This window comes from Callospermophilus lateralis, chromosome 10 (genome assembly GCF_048772815.1).
Source record: "Callospermophilus lateralis isolate mCalLat2 chromosome 10, mCalLat2.hap1, whole genome shotgun sequence".
Classification (NCBI taxonomy): Eukaryota; Metazoa; Chordata; class Mammalia; order Rodentia; family Sciuridae; genus Callospermophilus; species Callospermophilus lateralis.
In genome coordinates, this window is record NC_135314.1 from 90,334,895 (window position 1) to 90,355,938 (window position 21,044).

A 21,044-nucleotide genomic window follows, 5' to 3' on the forward strand; every position below is an offset into this window, starting at 1 on the left:
TTAGTTAATATTGCCTATGTACTGTCAGTAGCTAATTAACCAAAGTTAATTGTATCAGGTCCAATTCAGGAGCTAGATTCCTCAATGCATTTAGCATTCCATAAGGAAATATCAGTCTCAGCAAAACTCATTACTATTTTGATGAGTGACCATATTGTTTAGTGTCAGAATACTATGATCAGAGGCACTAATTAAGGATTATTCTTTGAATAACAGAGACATTTATGAGAAGCATTGCAAGAGATTTTGTATTAAGTAAACTGGAGTATACTAAATCTAATACATATAAAATATATCTGTTATTTATTCAAGACCAACTCTCCATAAGAAAAGCATAGATAGTACAGAAAGACAATTCTTAAAATAAATCTTTGTATGGGAAATTTAAAAGTATTTACCTTTTAAGTATATAAATTCATCCCTATTAACTGTTGTCAGAATTTTATTTTATTTTATTTTTTTATTATTAGTTGTTTAAAACATTACAAAGCTCTTAACATATCATATTTCATACATTTGATTCAAGTGGATTATGAACTCCCATTTTTACCCCGTATACAGATTGCAGAATCACATAGGTTACACATCCACGTTTTTACATACTGCCATACTAGTGTCTGTTGTATTCTGCATTTTAAATGTTAAAAATATAAACTCAATTTTGGAAAACTTTTCTAGTGTCAGATCAATAGACTGGATAAAAATATAGTACATTTATGTTAAAGTGCTACATGAAAAATAGGGTTGATGTCTTATTAGCTGTGCTATTTTGCTCAAATTATAAAGAAAATTCAAACTGTGTTCCTTAAATGCTGGAAAACTAGCAGTAAATGTGTCAGTAGTAGTTGTGTATATACTTTATTTTTTTAAAAAAAATTAATGGCATATTTTGGTCTTCTACACTCTTCAAAAATAGTCTTTAATTATATTTTTCAGGAAGGATGGACTCTACAGATAATATATTTTCTTGTTAAAGTTCAACATTTCTACTGGCAGAAAATGTTGCTGCTTCTTTTAACAAATGATTCTTCACTGCTGTTAACATAAGCAGATACAACTTTTTTCAATATTTTTTTAGTTGTCAATGGACCTTTATTTTATTTACTTATATGCAGTGCTGAGTATTAAACCCAGTGCCTCACACATGCTAGGCAAGTGCTCTACCACACTAAGCCACAACCCAGCCACAAAGCTGGGTTTGATGATAATTTTGCCAAGTCTGTTTTAGTTATGACTCATATATGCAAAAATATGTAGATTTTGCTTAGAATTGGACACATGATTCTTAATTTTAACAATGTGTTTTCTTAGATATTGGAAATAAATCTGGACAAAGAAGGGTTTCCCATTGCATAGAAATGTTGGGCCTCTTCTAAATATTTTGGTAGAATCTGGTCAAACAGATTTTTCAAGATTTACTTGAGAATTTAGAAGGTAAAAATTTTCACTGGTTATGTATTTAGATTATTAAGTTCAACTATATTATGGTTTTGGTTCAGGTCTCATTGATCTGATTCAAATTTCAGAGATGGAGAACACCTTAGTGCAGATCATGCAACTTGAGTTATTCCCAGGATTCACTTTGAGCCAACCTACCTACCACAGGCCCTTGAAGGCTTTTCTTTTCTTTGAACCTGAATCTCCTCAGGTGTAAAGAGGTGTTTGGTCTAGGAGACAAAATCTAAAAGAGTGTGTTCTTTGCAATTGAAAGCTTACAATAAAACCTGGCTTTTGCGTATTTGATGGGATAAGGTATGGCGCAGTGTTTGGTGACCTAAGTTTTCTCATCTGTAAAATGAGCTAATAACAGGGCATCTTGACAGGTTATGGTGAGGCTCAAATGGATGCATAGATAATTATAATGCACAAAGCATAATGCCTGGCATATACCAGTACTGTATGGATGTTAGCTATTATTATTATTCTTAATATAGAAATCAAATGATTTTCATGCCTGAATGCCTATTCACTTTTGGAGAAGATGAAAAATAAGAATAAAAGGAATCTGAGGCACTGGATTCACACTGACTGAAACTTGAATTCTTCCAGAGCAAAAAGTAGAAAGGAACTCTTAACCTAAGGAAACATGATTAAACCAGTTGGCTCTGTTATCTTCACCAAACTTTATTGTTCTTTTTGTTTTGTTTTACTCTTTCTTTCTTCTTCAATTTTGTTTATACTTCTGTTTGTCTTCTATCCATCTTTGTATCTTTACATTTTTTCTTCGTGCTGGTTTTACATCAATCCGCTCTTTCTGAGTATTAATGGGTCTTTACTGTCTGCCATTTAAAGCACAAATTAGAACCAATAAGCTAAGGAGACTTTGGAATGAACTAGATTATCAAGACTGCTGGTTTTCAATAAGGGGGTAATAGGTAGGCATACACATCAAAAAGTTGGACGCCAGTGGCCAAGCAGGGAACTCTAAAATCATTCAACATGACCTAACCTCAATTATATTTTAGAAAAAGAATAGGGAGTACAGGTAAATGGATCATGTTGATTAAAGAAAGGTTGATCAACAGAATTTACACTGCATAAAAACTGCAATATAACATCTGGTTTGTGCAATATTCCATAGGCTTTAATAAAAGAAAATTATTTGCTATGTGCTCAATGTGATGAGTAACTACATCATCTGTTGTCCTCATCCTACCCAATTCCCCTGACTCTTCTTATCCCTGGACATATGGTAAGCTGAAACTGTCTCTAATATTTTTATAAGCTACTAATAAGCAGATAACACTGTCTCCTTTCTCACTCAATTCAGATGGGGTTTTGAAATGAATCACTGAATTTCTATATTTTACCATCCATATTTTTAATAGTAATAGTCTATAAACTATTTGAAGGTTACGATTTGAAGAATGAATTTAAGAAATTCCAATTGCTCTGCACCCTTGCTGAATATAAAGTGTTTTGGTAGAAAATTCTACAATAGATTTTATCTCAATCTTTAAATGCAACTCTCAAAGTCATACAAACAATTCCATTACTCATTATCTGTTGCATTCTGAGGAGTATAATCGAGGTCAGAAAATTATGTGATGAAAACATGGGATCTGAAAAACTTGTAATTTATCAACACAAAAGAACAAAAAAGCCAATCCAAACAACTTCCCTGAGTGAATTATGTGCTTGTGCCTTAGGGGAAAACGCTAACAAAAGTTTTCCTATTTTGAGAAAAAACAAAAAGGATGAATTCTTTCAAGCTATCAGCTTGATTATTATGCCATTAATTTTAATTTTCCAAATTAGTCAAATGAAGAAAAGTGTTTGTGACATCAAGGAATTTAGGTCCACTACAAAATTGGAGTGAGAAATAATCTGCTTAAAGTTTTTACCTTTTATCCAGTTGATCTAGCTGTGTAAATTAGTCTAAACTTACCTATCTGAAAAATACACATTAAATAGGAAATTGTGTAGTCTCAGATCTCACATCTTCCCATAGTATTTCTTGTTCTTCTTTTTCTAGTTATTGTTGATATTGTTTCCCTTCCTCTGCCTTTTCACTAAACTGCCAGAATCAGTAAATATTTTGGAACAGGATAAACATGTCTTAAACCCTGAAGCACAAATAGGAAAAGAATCACCATCCTCTCTGATCTCTCCATCTCTGATGGGTTATGAAAGAAAGCAACTTTACACATCGCTTACTATTGACAAGCATTGTGTGTTATGAAAAAAAAAAACTATGAAAAAAGTAGTGGATCCACTTAAGTACATAGTCAAACAAACACTATAAATGATAGAACTTGTGGTTCTAATTCTTTGAAAAGTAAAGTATATAAAAAAATAAGAGGTCTTTAAATCAAATTAAAATTTTGAGAATTTCTAAACTGAAACTGACTCAGGTTAATGAAATCACAGTCTGATTAAGGAACTTTGTATTGCATTGTTCTGTATTAATTGTGTGACAGCTGGGTAATCTCTATGCAGATGAGATCCTGAAATTTGACATCATCACAGCCACATTTTTGAAGAACTTCTATTTAAGTGTTCTCTATTACCATTCATTTTTGTAAGACTCTTACATATTGGCCTGTGTCATGTGAATTCAATTATACTTTTGTTGTTGATGACCCCTAAAAGAATGAAAGAGCTTAATTTGTAGGAGTAAAATATACAGTGTTAATAAAATTGAGAAATCTAACTATTGGACAAAATATGATGTGTATGTACATGTGTGTTCTCATTAAGAAAGTATAGGGGGCAATTACTTGCTGTTTCCAAAATCAGCGTACTTGAGTTCTTCCCCCTAACCTCAGACTGATTCTTCTGGGAGAAGGAAACACATTTTCTATAGTGCCCCACTTTTATTGTTTTGCTTTCCTTTGTTTTTAAAGCTCCTCCATGTTGTTGATGTCCCCTGTTCTCTTCCTCTCTGGGAAAGGCCGGACATACAGTCTCAGAGATCCAACACTTTCTAGTCAAACAAAATAAAGAACAGTTCACTTACTGATTTTTCTACATGCCCATTTAAAATAACACTTTATTTCACAGAAACCTAAATTTATTTATATATTTGTTTGTTTGTTGTTTGTTTGTTTATTGTGGTGCTAGGGATTAAACCCAGGCCCTTGCACATGCTAGGTAAGTGTTCTATCCTGAGCCCACCCAAACGCCAAATTCCATGTTTAAAAGGATGTTTCTGTATGTGTATGAATGACTAGATTTGATATATTTCTTTTAACTGTCATTCCAAGTTGACTAATATGCACTTGAATCTGTATATTTTATTCAATTTCTAAATAACAAATTATCATAAATTTCCATACGTTGAATATCAGCTTTGCTAAGAGAAGTAAATTTAAAGAAGTTGATTATTATTTTAGGGCCATGAAAATTAATGAAGGTATTTATAAATTATAGAAATAATCTGAAAGAAATGAAACAAATGATAAAATCATTTCTCTGAAATAAATTTCTATTTTTGTGAAAATAATTGCAAAAATATGTTGAGTTAGAATGAATGGAATTGTAGTAAATAAAATTGCATTAAAAGTACATCTTACCTGATGGTAGACATTATCAGTACCCAAAAAAAGGTTCATTACCTTGTGAGTTTAAAATATTTATTGAACGTGGAAATAGACAAGATGCTTTTGAGAGATTCATTGTTATAAACCTAAGAAATTACATTGCCTCAAGTCAACAAAGATATTATCACAAGTAAACCTTACTTTTCTCTTTGCACTTATCCCACGATAACAGAAAAATCAATTTTCAAATGTGAAGAATTATAGAAAAAACTCAATGAGTTTAAAGTCGGTCCTCAGAGCACTAAATATACAAACAATAAAACCCTAAATCCTGATTGTTCTTGAGTTATTTATGTCATATTCATATTTTTCCTATAACTCAAAGTCACAGGTATCTTTTGTTAAACCTTGAATTGAATTTTAAGTCACTAGATTACAAATTAAATTCTTACTTACAGATCATTCATCGGAAACTAAATATGCCATTTTAACCATGGTATTATGGCTTAGTCTACTAAAATAATAAACTGTGATTTATTTTATAATTGGATTTTTATTTTTTTCCCAGTACTGGGAATCAAATATCAGGTCCTTTATGTGCTAGGAAGGCATGCTACCACTGAGCTACATCCCTAGCCCCTAAAATTTGGATTTATTAAGATCAATTTTAATATTAATTATTTTTGCAAGACTTACATCTACTTTCAGGTAAGGAATTAGAAAAAATGAAAACTAGAAGTACGGCATTCCTATAGATGTCACCTTTCCTATAGGTCTTATTTAGTCATATGCACACACACACACAGTGATCTCAGGCATGGCACTTAATCTGAATGCTATTCTTCCCAAGCACAATACTCACTCATAGCAAAGATCATTGTGTGCCTGTTCTCTCAATTGAACAATGAGACTTGTGCTCCACTGCTCCAAATCAACATATTTTCAAGGACAGACTTTATTACTTCTGTTTCTGTACAGAGACATATTTTAATTGCTTATTCTCCTTTGTTTTTTTCTCCTTCATTGTCTTCCGGCTTTTTGTTCTGAATATAAGGCGATGAGTTCAGAATACCATATAGGACCCATCTAATACACAAAGTTTAAGTGACGTACATGATGAATAAAAAATTAAAATGCTTTAAAGCATATATGTTGATAAATATATGTAAAGCTTCCTATTCTATTATTCCACATTTTTGACTGACTAAGCTATTTTAGGGTCCAAATATTGATGTCAAGAATGTGGCCAGATATGTCACTTATGTAATGTTTTCATAATTTTGACACATTAACATTTTACCTATATTATTAATTATTTTATGAGTTTCATAAGATTCTATTTTAAAATTTACTTGTTTATTTTTAAAGGAATTTTATATTGTAATGAAAAAAGGAAAATAAATAGATCACCTAAAAAGAAATATAAACAAATGAAACAGTAATATTAATGATCAAATTAATTTTAAATCCTTGTAATGAGAATATAACCTCCATGAGGGCAAAGCATTTTATTTACTGCTTTACCCCAAGAATTTACAATAATATTTGACAGTTATTATTTACTAAAATCTCATTGAATGAATGAAGAATAAATATACTGGAAGGTTAACTCAAATATTCATCAGTTTTGTGCTACTGAGCTCCAAAAAGTTAATTAAATTCCTAAGTCCCAAGGATTTTTTTCCCCAAAAGTTCATATTCATCTCAAGGAAACGGAAGTTCATATAAAATACATATCCACTGGTATGTGTCAACAGTATACATATAAATGCTTGCATTTTTATTCCCTGTAATATATTGATTGCTGATACTGAATAGAATTGTATATGGATTCAACAATGCAATTTTCTAAGTTCATAAAAATTGTAGGGCAGAACCTTTCACTTATGAAAGGGAGGAGTGTGGGGAAGCAAATAGAATCATAGCTGAGACTTAAAACAATCCTGATGGCTAGAGCCCATATGCCTCAAATCCATCAAATTGTTGTTTAATAGGAATAAAGTCATTGGAATTGTTCTAAAAGCTTCTCAAAATGATTCAAATGTGCAGACAGTGCTGAGAGCCATGTATCTAGGATGGCAGTGATACTGCATTTGTCTATGGAGAATATTAAATATTCATCTGAAGTTTATAAAATTTTTTCCTATATACATACAATTCAGTTTTTCCTTATTTTGTTAACTTTGAAAATTTCCTTTCAGGTTTTAATATACACAACTTAAACAGTTATGATATTTTAAAAACTGTCTTCAAAAAAATCCCTAACATAATTTGTTTTATAGATCTTCTGTAAAAACCCTCTAATGATATCTAATATTTCAGGAAGTGAAATTTTCTGAATTGACTTAGGAAAAAATATTTCCTGTGAGACATAAGTCTTCATTTCTTCACTCCTTTTCTTGAGCCCAGGATTGGTAATGATACCATATAAATTATTTAGTGCATAACATAATGGATATAATATATTTCAGGTGTGACAATGTGACAGCAAAGTAACCCAGTCATGCCAACATGATCAGGTAAGACAGTAAAAATATCATAGGTTTCCAATAACATTAAATCAAATAGCCTCAATTTAAGACCAAAGTGAGTTGAAGATCTAGTGGAGTGTTTATCAAAGGGATGTAGTCCTGCATTCACAGAAACTCAATTCTCTGACAGGAACTACAAAATCAATCTGACAGATAATGCTCTGTTCTACTCTCATGCAAATTTATTTACTTACGTATGGACAATACATTTTTCAACAGGAGATCTGTTTTTATGATTCCAATATGAAATTTATGACTGATAAAAGATATTTTCTTACTATATATGAAGGATATCATTTTCACTGTCCAAGAATTAGACCTATTATTCTTGATTCTTCTATCTCCATATGCAATTAATAAACAGGTCTTATGACACACATATATGTTAGTCAGCTTTCTGTTGCTATGACAAAATACTTGATGAAAACAATTTAAAGAAGAATGATTTGGGGGAGGCTATGGTTTCAAAGGTTTCAGATCATAGTCACTTGGCTCCATTGATTCTGGCCTGTGGTAAGGCAGAACATTCTGGAAGGAGGAGTGTGGGGAAGCAAAGTTGCTCACCTCATAGAAGCCAGGAAGCACCAAAAAAAAAAAAAAAAAAAAGGAGCAAGGGGCAAGATATAGTCCCCAAAGGTATGCACCTTAGGACTCTGTTCTTTCAACCTGGTTCCACCTCCTACAGTTTCTATCACCTCCCAATGGTAATTTAGCTATGAATTCATCAATGGAGTTAGCTGAGTTTAGAGTCCTAATGATCCAATCCCCTTACCAAAACCCCACTTCTGTACATTGCTGCACTGGGAATCAAGTCTTCAACATGTGAGGCTTTAGGGAACATTTCATTCCTAAACCCTAATAATATTTTCCCAAACAGTCCTGCCTATTCCTGAAGCACATTTTCACTGTACCACCTCTTTCAGGCCTTATAGTCTCACCTCTGGATTTTAGTTATAGGATCTGAATTTCCCTTCTTGCGTCATATTTTCCTTTCCTCTAACTCATTTTGCACATTCCTGGTGGATTAGCATTTTTTAATGTCCACTCTTATTTTTCTATCTTGCTAAAACTTGGTCCTCCCAATCGACAACATAAAAACCCAAATCTCTCGTTGGATTTCACAAACCTTACATGATTTTGTTCCCAAGAAGTTGACCATCACAACTTTTTTCTTTCTTCTCTTTTCTAATTTATTAAAAAGGGAAACACCCCATTAAATTGTCTTTCATGAAACAAAAAATAAGATTATTTCTGTCATGAAATAAAATACAATGTAGAACCAGAAAAATTTACAAGTAAATGCTAATAACTGTGCTACCAATTTACTAGCTATGTCTCCTAAAAATTTATATATTAAAATCTTTGATCCCTGGTACTCAGAATGTGACTTTATTTGGAAATAGAATTATCGAAGATGTAAGTAGCATAAATAAAGTCATATTTGCAAAGAATATGCTTCTAATGGAGTATTACCTGTGTTTTTATTAAAAGGAGACACTTGGATATAGCTATACTCATAGGAAGAAATATGTGTTGATAAGAATTATATTGCCACAAGGCAAAGAACTTTAGAGACTAGGAGGAGGCTTGAAGCATCCTTCCTTCTCTAGAGCCTTTTGACCAAACCTGAACCAACCAATATTTTGGACTTGGACTTCTGGCCTCCAGAACTGTGAGACAATAAATTTCTGTTGCTTAATCCACTCAGTCTGTGGCATTTTTTTGTGGGAGCACTAGGAAAAACTTATATTGGCTAAATAATTATTTGACATTTCAGTTCATTTTTTCATTTAATAAATAAGGATTTATAGGTACGTGGGCAATTTTTTTTTTTTTTTAATGATACCAGGATTGAGCCCACTGGAAATCTACCACTGAGCTATATTCCCAGCCCACCCCACACCCGTCCTTTTATTGTTTTTTATTTTGAACAAGTCTTTCACTAAGTTGCCCAGGATGGCTTTGTCATCCTCCTTCTTCAGCTTTCTGAGGAGTTTGGGATTATAGGCAAGCACCACCTTGCCCTAGGCAAATTAAAGCTTCTGTGGAGCTTAGTTATTTCAACTGTAGAATGGCAAAAATAAGAACTTTAACTGACTTCTTAAAGTACCAAAGTTTCTTGTGGATCCTTCTAGAGCATAGCCATGATTCAGGATCAGCACTTATGTACCTGAACTTGTTGTAATTGCTTATCTACACTGACAGCTTACTTTCACCTCAGAGATGACATAAATTGAACCATGACTAATCCTACCAAGTTTTGTTCTTCCTGTTCTAACACTTAGTTTACAATTTCTAGAGTATAATTTTATGGTCTAAAAAATCCAAGAAGTGTATGTGATGATTATTGATTATATGGTCGGAAAATCAAATATTTTATATGAATTCCAAAAAATTCACATTTACATTCATTTTTTTAAAAAATTAAGCTTGTACTATTTTGTACTTGTACTATATCACATATATTATTGTCAACAAATATCCTTTAAACCCTACATTTCCAGGGTTGGGATTGTGGCTCTGTGGTGGAACGCTTGCCTTACATGTGTGAGGCACTGGATTCGATTCTCAGCAACACATATAAATAAATGGATAAAATAAGACCTCAACAACTAGAAACAAAAAGCAAAACAAAACAAAACAACAACCAAAAAAAAAAAAACCTACATTACTGCACTTCGGTTGTTAAAAAATGATCATCAATGAATGCATTTGCATTGGTCAAAATACCCTAATAACTACCCACCCCACTCTTTGTCAAGATGATTAATTAATTTGATGCATCAATTTAGCAAAATTTTAAGTACTTGATCTGAAAGAATGAATGAAGTTATTCATTTCCATCTGGAATGTTAAAGAATTGCTAAGTCTTACAGTCAGAAGATACAAAGTGGATAAATCATCTTCACTCACTGAAGAACATTTCTAGAGCTCTGAATATTCCTAGAGTGGGAGAATTTGTCCATGGACATAAAAGTCCTCCTCTTATTCAAAAAGAATTTATGTTTGAGGAGAAAGATATGCTTACCTTGATTTAAAAATTACACAATGTATATATTCAAAAAGAATTTATGTTTGAGGAGATAGATATACTTATCTTGATTTAAAAATTACACAATGTATATATGTACCAAAGCATCACATGATAACTCATACATATATACAATTTTTATGTGCCAATTAAAAAATAAGAATTTAGAATCCATTTAGTTAGGAAATAATTTATTACCAAATATTTATGAAATTATAATTCCAAACCATCATGAAACATTGTGAAAGAAGCATAGTTTTAAGAATTAATCACTAATTTAAAAATATCCTTAGATCAGAAAACTTTAGAGAACCATCTATAATATCCAAACTTTAAATACACATATTAATTATTATGCTACCTAATAGTTAGCAAATAAACTAATTCAATTTGCTCATAAAATTATTCACTTCTAACTATGGGCTACTTTCTGCCATTTAGAAATAAAGATATTATGTTAAAAATATATACACTATGATAAATAAAGAAAAGAATGTAGCTTCATGAATTTTACGGTAGTAAATCAAATTAAAATATAATAATAAAAATTTAATTTAATGTATACAATAATCCTGATTGAATATGTGTATATATGCACACATTTATATTCATCCACATGTTGAACAGAGGGAGCCAGGTATTTTCTAATAGTAATAGATACAATTAGAAATTCATATATGTGGATTTTTATTATTAATAATGTTGATATGTAATTGTTATGATTTCTAACATATGACTTTTATAATCTAAATAGATTTAAATTAATTTTATACAGACAAAAAAGAATTTATAGATGTCATAGTCATCAATCAATTATCAACAATTTGACATGTATACTGATGTTCATTCACCATGCTTTCTACATTTCAAATCTCAACCAAGATAATACAACTAATGTAGCCTTCTGCTTTCATTTAGAGTAGCATTAAGAAAGCAGAGACTAGTTTCATATAGACATGTTATTCAAAATTTAATTTTACCATTGAGAATTTTAAGATCTAAAAAAGAAAGCAAAAAAACTAAAAAAAAAAAAAAGTAAGATCCTGATTTGTATCCAATATTCCGATGGAATTATTATGCTCATTTAATAGTCATAGCTCACATTCATCTCAAGTGATCTTTCTTGAAACTTATACTTTGAGTAACAAAGAATAATGTGAACATTTATTTCTTGAAACTTATACTTTGAGATACAAAGAACAATTTGAACATATTGAATTTGCATTGAAATATGACCGGAGATACTAAGACAGACTGAATTTGGGGGTGCCTCTGAAACTAAGAATAACGTCCTCATGCTAAGAATGGAAGCCAAAGGGCGGCAACCTCACCCTGACAGGAGCCAAGAAAGCTGAGTGAGGATTGCCAAGTTCCCAGCCAGCATAACACAGGCCAACTAAACCCACACATGTCAATATCCTGCTTTTTGTCTCACTTTTCTGCAGCCTCTTCACTGCCTCTTCTCCTTTAAAAACTTGGCTCACCTTAAAATATTTCAAAGACAGAATATCTGAAACAATGCATTTCTTCTGTCTTTCTTCAACACTGACTTTACATAAAAACTGTTTTCCTACCAATTTGTATTTCTGGAGGAGCGAGCGTGGTCCAGTGTTGCAGCCTTGCTTCTTCTCCAGGTTGAAATTACAATACTTAATGAATGATTCCTAGTCACTAATATCTGTGCATCACTTTCAAAATCCATCATGTCTTCATGTCATTTCCACCAAATAGTTTGATACTTCAAAATATCGATGATTCTGTTGGATTCAGATCTGATCAACAATGAACAGTCTCTGATTCTCATCATATTAACATTTTATTTTGAAACTGAATAGCAACGTTTTTGTTTGTGTGTGTGCGTTTTCCCCCCAGAAGTTTCAAGTTCAATGTAGTCAGATGTAATGACACATCTGTGTGGAAGTGTGTTGTGAAGCATGTTGTTAGGCGCCTTGATGTTCTCAAAACTTAATTCTAAATGTTCATGACCTGAGGAAGCAGCTCAGTGTATACCTTCTTCAAGTTTCTAATATTTCACAAAAGGGATAAGATAAAGAGAATCACATTTCCAAACATTTCCCAAATATTCTCCTAGTGTTGATGATTAAAGGTGTTACCTGGTAACACAGATCTATGGCCCCATGCAAGATGAAAGAGGTTAGGCCATCATGCTTACTGCTCCAGAAATACTTGCAGTCAATTTGGTAGGAAAAGAGGTTTTATTCAAAGTCAGCTTTAAAGGAAGATGGAAGAAACTTTATTGTTTCAGAAGTTTCATCTCCAAAATGTTCTGGGACAAGGAAAGCTTTTAAGAGACAAAAGAGTATATTAGAACAAAAGACAATAATTTCACAAGTTCAGTCTCCTTCAAGTAGATGGCCTTAGCCAAAAGGGATTTCAAAAGTGTTAAGGAGCTTCCTTATCAAATCAAAAGGAGCTAGGACTTCTTGGGGCCAGCATCTGTACCCTCTTTTTAGATAAACATGATTTTTTTTTTTTTAACTAAAAAGATGAAAATGTATTACAGAGGGCTTTTTCTTTCTTCCTTTTTTTTCTTTCTTCCTTTTTTTCTTTTGAATTTATAATACCAAAAGAGAGGATGTTAAAGATGGAGGAAGAGATGAGAAAAGCAGGTGCAAAGGGAATCAGAGCCTCCCCAGTCTCCACTCTCAGCGTGAAGAAGCCACGCCCAATTTCAGATGGGATCAGGGTAGGGACAAATACTGTCTGTTTCAAAAGTACGTTCAGAAAGATTTGTTCTTTCATTACATTATATTTTGTAAACTCTGTGGAGAAATAACATCAGCCTTCCCTTTGTTCTTGAAGAAACTATCTTCTCCCTTTAATTGCAAGTGTTTGACCTACTGTGACCCACTTCACCTTTTGAATATAGCCCTCCATGCTCATTTAAAAGGCACATGTTTTTCCTTTTCCTCTTCTCCCTCTCCCTGTCCCTTTTATGGGGGTAGGGAACAAGATTGAGTTAGTTATCTGTCCTCTACAGAAAGGAGATGTCACCAGAAGATCTAGTAAGTGACTATCTCTCAAATTAACAAGTGAATTTCAACACACTGTGGGGTGGGGGGAGGGAATCTGGGACACCCCTGGCCAGGCACATCTGGAATGTAGCCTCTGAATAGCTCCCCTGCTGGGGAGAGCCACAGCCTCTGGGACTGGAGTCCCATGTGTTTCTCCTTTACTAACAAAACAATAAACATTTTTTTTCCCTTTTTCTAAAAACTGTGTCCTCATTATTATATTCGCATGAATTGGCATCAGGGACAAGGATCCAGCTTTCCGTTGCATTTAATCTTTACATGTTTACTCCAAATTCCTCAAATTGCTTACAAGCAGCTCTTCAGGAGCTGTTCATTTGTGGTTTCTTTGTATAAAAACGTGACATCAATCTATATTTTTTCTTTCTGTATTTTATTTGCTCCCATAATTGGCATTCATCAAAATCTGCTGAAAATTTTTGGAACCAAATTGCTAGGTTCCACCCTTAGAGAAGCTGATTCATTGGACCTGGGGGTTAGGTGTATACATCTGCATTTCTAAAGAGTTCCCAGGTGTTACTCTTGCTGCTGTTCCCAGAACAACATTAAAAAACCCACTGTTCTACTTGTGACAAAAATATTCAAAAAAGCTATATATTCAATGGTCCAAATCTGATAGACTAGCAACTCATCTTGGGTACAATTGAAAGATTACTTTAAAATATATACACACAGGCAGTCTTTGGTACCATTTGATCTCTCTTTGAGCGAAAAAAAAGTATATACTTGTACAATGTACTTTGCCATGATGAAATCAACAAGATAATAATATATGATGATTAGTTAATGTATAATACATGCATGTTTGTTTGTTTTTTTTTTAAAGAGAGAGTGAGAGAGGGCGAGAGAGAGAGAGAGAGAGAGAGAGAGAGAGAGAGAGAATTTTTTAAATATTTATTTTTTAGTTTTTCGGCAGACACGACATTTTTGTTTGTATGTGGTGCTGAGGATCGAACCAGGGCCGCATGCCAGGCAAGCACGCTACCGCTTGAGCCACATCCCCAGCCCATACATGCATGTTTTTATATTTTGATAATTTGATTAAGTTTCCAAAGGAGCATTTGAACACTTTTTTTTAATCTCAGTCTCTTAACAATTTGTTTTAATTAACTAATTGTTATGGAGCGTCTTATTTGAAGATTATTCAACTAGAGTTATACAACTGGTTAAGGAGAACTTGGATCTGTTTAATTCCAAAGACCACTTTATTAAATACTATTCTCCACAGGTACCATTGGCTCTCTCATAATTTATTAAGTATGTGAAGGCCTACTCCAAATAAGAGAATGCATGTGTTGTTGGAAATATATAACAAAGAAAACAAAATCCTGCTTTTAAAACAATGATAGCAGAGTAAAGAAATTTTACACATGAGTAAAAAACTTCAACACAAAGTACTAAGTACTATATCAATATAGCTTATCACATCAAAATTAGAGTAAATCACATTCCCAGAAAAAATATAACTTGATCTTCAAAATAATGTGAAAAAATTAATTGATCAGATTTTTTTTCCACTTTATAGATGAACCAGCTAAAGAACATTGATTTTACATGACTTTCCTTCCTTACTGTTGTCTAGATCATCAGTGTTTCACAAAGTGTGTTCAGCAGCACATTTGACCTAAGAGATGGTCAGAATGAGAAAATGGTTCTGCAGGCAATTCTGTGTTCCTCCTTGGAGATTCATAATGCATATTATCATTTTAATAGTTGCAAGAAAACCTGCAAAAAAACCCCTCTTACCTTTGATTAGCAAACTTATGTAACCATAAAATTCTGTATTAAACTCTTGAAACACTGATCAAAACCCACAATTTTCTAAAGAAGTTCTGTAGTGCATTAAAGAGTTCCAAAAGACCATGGTATTGGAGTTGGGAGTATACTCAATGAGTCCTTCTTGGCTACTAGTCTGGCTACATCCAGAACAGTTCTACTTTTAATCATATCTACTAAATGATATGATTATCCAAGGTGAAATAAAATGAGAAAATCACTACTTGAAGTGCATCACCCAAATTTATACTTAACACCCAGAAATGGATTAGAACAAAATTTTACTTTGAAAATGCAACTAAACTTTATCTTACATTCAAAAAAGATTTAGACTATAATTGTAGCTACAAGTTAATTTTTTTTAATATTTATTTTTTAGTTGTAGTTGGACACTATACCTTTATTTTATTTATTTATTTTCATGTGGTACTGAAGATCAAACCCAGGGCCACACACGTGCTAGGCAAGTGCTCTACCCCTGAGCCACAACCCCAGCCCCTACATGTTAATTTTTACCAGGAACAAATAGTGAATCATATTGTTAAACAGAATTTTAAAAATCGTTTTTGAGAAATTTTTGATAGCATGACACATGATCTTTTCCTTAATGTTTGAATTTTACAGAAAAGATTGATAAAGCCATTCCTTTGTTACATGGAGATACAGAGATTAAAGTTACTTTGGGAGGATTGTTTAAGTAGGGATTAAATACAGTCAGCTCACTGAAGAATGTTTATTGTATAAGAGTTTCGTTATATAACTCATAGTGACAAGTTCTTCAATGATGAAAAAAAAAAAAGGAAAATGCCATTGTTGTGGTGCATGGCTGCAATCCCAGTGCCTAGGGAGGCTGAAGCAGGAGGATTGCAAGTTCAAAGCCAGCCTCAGCAACTTAGGGAGGTCCCAAGCAACTTAGCCAGACTCTGTCTCAAAATAAAAAATTTAAAAAGGGCTGGGGATATGGCTCAGTGAACAATAAACTGTTGACCCATAAGTTGCTGCTCTAAACACAGTTTTTATGTACGGATTCAACCAAATGACCTAAAACCTGTCTCCTTCAAACATATTGCATTTGACTTCAGTGGAATTGCTTTTGCTGAATTGAATTACCTGTTGCAGAGATTGCTAGTTGCTTTGGAAGCATATTCTGCCTTCTCTAGTGATAAAGTTCCACTAAAAATGTAGACTTTCCAGCCTCCCTTGAGGCTGGCTATGACTGTGTTCCTATTTCAGCAAATGGCTTTAAATAAAAGGGTTGTGTAACTTCACAAAATCTTCTTAAATGGCGGGGACCTTTTTTTGTGATCTTTCTTCTATCATATTATCTGAGAATCAGATCTGATGTCTGAGACTGCCACAGTCATGTTGGATTATGCAGATGAGGGCCATTTTAGGCATGGAATAATAAGGAATAAAAGGCATAAAAGGCATATGAGTGTCAGAAATTTTTATGATGCTATCATGAACATTGGACCATCTAATTTCAGAATTTTGTTCCCAAGGTCGGGGCTGAGGGGCAGAGGACAGAAAAAGATTAAAAAAAAAAAAAAAAAGAAAAAAAAACTTTTTGTTTGTTTGTTTTTGAACCTTTTTTTGGTACTAGAGATTGAACCTATGAAGCTTGACCACTGAGCCTCATCCCCAGCCCTTTTTTATTTTGAGACAGGGTCTCACTAAGTTGATTAAGGCCCTGCTAAATTGCTAAGGCTAGCTTTGAACTCACAGTTCTCTTGCCTTAGGCTCCCCAACCCCTGGGATTACTGGCATGTGCCACTGTGCTGGGCTAAACTTTTCTATTTTTAAGCCCAGGTCCTTATTTTGAGATTTTCTGAACTAAATCCTAAGTGAAACATACACTTCTTTTTTTAAAAACATACCTATATTTTTTAAAAACACAAACTGAAAATATATTGATTTTGATACATTATAGAGAATGTTATCCATTACATTATTTATTATAGTCTATATGAATAATTCTGCAAAACATTCTTTCAGAATTATCAAATTTTTTGTTTTTCCTTAAATAAATGATAGAACTTCTCTCATGTTCATAAACAGAAAAAAAAAAATAACACTAAATCTTCAGCCCAAGTTGTTACTATTAAGTACATACCCATTTTCTTTCTACTGTTCTTTAGGCACTTAAAATTTTTCAGGAAATTTTGGAGTTTATATGTTACACTCACATCTTTTTAATCAACCAGATTGTCTACATTTATGCTATTTTGTGACTAAGCTTAGAGTTCTCATCTGATTCCTGAATTCCCAGAGAAATAATGTCATTTAGGAGTAAACTAATATGCAACAGTATTTTTTAAATAAAAATTTGTTAATTTAAGGAAAAAAGCAAGTCTACTTTGCAGGCTCAATGAATATGGGAGAAAAAAAGTTAATGTTCTGTTACTGTTTTACAGTTTTAAAATTTTAAAGAGAAAAGTAAGGTTCTTCTCATAATTTAAAGTTTGTTTACAGAATCTAGAATTTACCCTTAGGGCTTTATTTCTATCTTTTATAAACTAATGAATACAAATTTCAAATAAATCTTCAGCTTTAAATGCATTTTAATATCAGTAATATTCTGCACTAAGTTGTAAGAGCTCAGCTTTTAAAAAATGCAATTTCAAAGATTTAATGGATATGACTAGAACTATAGAAATAATTAAGAAGATGGATATACACCATATCATAGTAAATCAATAATGGAGTGAGATACAAATATTTTTACCATATGCAACAAGTCTAATATGTAGAAAACGGTGTCCCTATAATACTTTTTTTTTTCTTTATGGCAGTACTTGTGATTTAGATTTAAACTCAGAGGCAGTCTACCACTGAGTTACCTTTTTTTTTTTTTTTTTTTAATCTTGAGACAGGGTCTCCCAGGTTGACTTCAAACTTGTGTCCTCCCTGCTTTAATCTTCTGAGTGGCTGGAATTACAGGCATGCATCACCATGCCTGGCTCAAGTATATACATTTCTTTGGCCATAAGTAATAAGAATTTTTTTCTCTCATTAAACAAATATTTTAATTAATTCAGTTGTTATATTGATCATAAATATTTAGTATATTTATCAATAGACTAAAGAAATACATCCATATTAAATTACAATAATTTGACCTTTCTTTTTTGATTTGGAAACTATGATCCCTGAATTCTTTGTGTTACCATTTTAATCATCGCTTTTTAAATTCATGCATTCAATCAATAAATACTTATCAAATGGTTTCAGTATGGCAGGCCTTACAGTAGGTTCTGGGAATATAATCATAAAAGTATTTTTCTTAGAAAACCTTGCAGATCTGGTAAAGAGGCAGATGATTAAATAGAAATTATTATTGGCAGAGATATGTGCCATAGAAAAGTATGGTAGGATACCTAGGGAGCTCAGACATGCCTTCTGAAAGGAGGCAGTGCTAAACTGAGTAAAGTGTGGAAAGGTGAAATGACATTCTAGGCGGAGAATGAAGTAAGAAAGAGGCTGCCTGGGGATTGTAACAACACATAAAGCCAAAGTGGTCACAAGAAGTCAAATCATAAATGGCTTTTGGCTGTGAAGAGTTTAAACATTATCATTGAAGTAATGGGGAACCATTAAAAGATTTTCATCAGGGATGTAAACTGATCAATATTTCTCAATGTCAGAGGCAGAGTGTTACTTAATTAAAATGTACAGAATCACACACAGCAGAAATATATCTATTCAATAGTAGTATGAGCATTTTTCAATGACATGCATATAATGCACTATAATATTCTTATTCATTAAATTTGCCACATATGTTATTTTTTAGGTGACAAAATGTATTTGACTGAAATAGAATGCTATATCCTTATGAATTTTATAGATTTATATTACATAATTGCAAAAGAAATGCTGTATAAGATAGAAAAAAATCAATCATAATACTTACTGGTAAGTCTTTTATTAAAATACTATGATTAGTAGAAGAATACAGTCAGAATTAGGAGAAAAGGTCAGGAGATTCAAAGTCAATTTACTAAGAAATTTTTAAGATCTTAGAAACCATCTTAAGACATACATTTTAATTTATGGATTAAATAAGTAACATTGACTCAGAGAAATCAAAACCCCTCCCTTCTATCTCCTTTTACCCAAAAAGAATTTTAAAGATATTCCAATTATTCATGTGAATTATTTCCTTACTCATGGACAGAGTCACATTATTTATCACTGGGCATTTTCTTGTTAATATTTCTCTTTAAAATAAATTAGACATTTGCCTACATGAAATATGTTAAATACCTCTAAGGAGACAACTTCATCATTTCTTGGGGTCTCCTAATTCTCTTGGATTCTCATATGTAATTGATTCCTTTTTAAATTAGTAGGCAAAATTGGTCGTAATAGTCTAGGATAATATATAATTGAAAGTTTAATTATATTTAAATAATAATGACAAATTTTGAGGCTCTTATTTTAAATTAATTCAATTCAACTTCCAAAGTAATGAGAGTGAATGTTTTGTCGTTATTGAGGAAAAACATACATTTTGTAGTATTAACAGAGTATGGTTAATCAAAATTTAAAAAAAAAAATTGTCCTTTGCCAAGAGTACCAACAGACTGGCAATTAGTAAATGACTTCTTATAATTTGCAATAGCCCTTCAATTAGTGATGAATCTCTAACAACAAACAGCCCTCTTAAAAAATGATAGAAAAGAGCATGTAAATTATGACATATTGTTTTGCTTCTGCTGAGATTCAACAACTAGCATAGAAGCATTTCTTAAAGTCATGGATAACTGACTAAAAATTGACATTACAAAGGATGAAATAATTTAAAAAGATGTGTAAACCAGAGAGGGGGAGGAGAGAAATTTTCAACTTAAAACTTTCAATTCCACCATACTTTCTAAATAGACTGGCAAAGTTCCTCCTTTAAATCCTGACTTTCCTACTTACTAGTGTGTCCTTGTATGAGTTTATTCATCTCTCTGTGCCACAGCTTTATCCGTGCTTAGGTTCCTCATGGTTGTGAGGTACATGTAAATCATTTAGAATGAGGTTTGCATTCACTAACAGTATCATTATTACATTGGCTTTCTTGGTATCTCAATATTTCACAGAAATCAAACATTTTGACCATATATAATGTAATAAATTTATTACTCCAAGAGTAAAATCCTTGATTATAGGCAAGACTGAATCTTGGCCCTTATTTCCCAGTGGAGCATTATGGGATGTTTAAAACTGGAACACATTCTGAGTTGTCGTCACTCATGCTTTTGATATTGGCTAAGATTTTGAAAATCATCCCTGTTTTATTCACACTATCTTGTGAGTAAAACTGGGTTAACCTGGGACAAGTATTTTCAACCTAAGTCCTATTGGTCCCCTGGGATTCCCTCCTGGTACTAAATGATGGTGAGGAGGAAATAAAGCTGGGGCATGTCAGAACGCTCTATTTTATATATTAGAATTAAATAAAATACTTCATTAAATATGGGTGATGTCTTAAATCAAGTTGAAATTCAAGTACCAGAGGCCACATTGGACATTTTATATAGACTTTGTAAAACACTCTGCAGGAGTTTCTTTATAAAAATTAATTATTATGTTAATTAATCATTAACACTAAATGCTTATTCTCTGATCTCACGTCTCAGATTTTTCTACTGTAAGCTCACCATAATATCTATGCATCTAT